The following is a 1,004-nucleotide window of genomic DNA, read 5'->3' as shown; positions in this document are numbered from 1 at the left end:
ATTTAATCACTACGTCATTTAGAATGTGATCCTTGCACCACTTTATTCAATTAGCTCTTAAATCAAATGTCTTTTCAAATCAAACGACATTTTCTAAACATATAGAAAAATTATAACATAGAAATGCTGAAAGAAATGTTTGTGTTCATTTGAAAAATAAAGTACCAACTCTGCATTTTGTTAACATTCATTTTATAAAATACCTTAAAAGAACAGATAAAGTACTTGAGGTTACATAATAACCAGAATTGAAAAAAAATGAATAAAATATAAATTAATTGAACACATAACTATCCAGCTGTATTAGACAAGTTTTAAAAAAGGCATTTAAAAAAAACAATAAAATAGTAATTGGGAAGAAAACCCTTCACTCTGTTGCTGTCTTTTTTCTGGAAACTTTTCCTAGAAGCACTAAAATTCCAGGTCAACAGGCAGTACCTGTATTATTTAAAACATACTGTAATTTGCTTTCAAATCTGTCAGCCTAAGAGAGAAATTAAAATTTTAACCAGGTTATTAATTCTGTGCAAATTAAAGCTTCAAGTTGAAAATATGAGAGAAAACATAATATCCAAATTGTAGGAAATGCTTCTGGAACTGAAAAATAAGAAATTCACATTATGAAGAAATCTTTACAAGTGTTCTTGGTGCGTGAAATACTGAGTTAACAAATTGGCCCTTTGACATTGTAATTAGGTCTCTATTATTAAGGCTGTTTGGGACGTGGTCAAAGGGAAGTGGATAGGGAAGGGCTGAAGGTCATATTTGCAGAAGAAAGTTCAAGTTAAACATAAACTGCTTTGATTCAACTTTAGAAAATTTGACTAGGATATATCAGACATCAAGGGGAAAAACAGATTATGGAGATAAATTTACTGGAATACCATTGGGGATAAATCCTTTTATCCTCAGAATATGTTTGTGGAGGAGGGGAGGAAGAGATAATATTGGCCATAAATTGTTTTAATTTTATGGATTTTATAAAATATTGGCTTAAAAATAAT

Source organism: Galeopterus variegatus, unplaced genomic scaffold, assembly GCF_000696425.1.
Source record: "Galeopterus variegatus unplaced genomic scaffold, G_variegatus-3.0.2 Scaffold2457, whole genome shotgun sequence".
Lineage (NCBI taxonomy): Eukaryota > Metazoa > Chordata > Mammalia > Dermoptera > Cynocephalidae > Galeopterus > Galeopterus variegatus.
The sequence above is the reverse complement of the archived record's forward strand: the minus strand, read 5'-3'. Positions refer to the sequence as shown.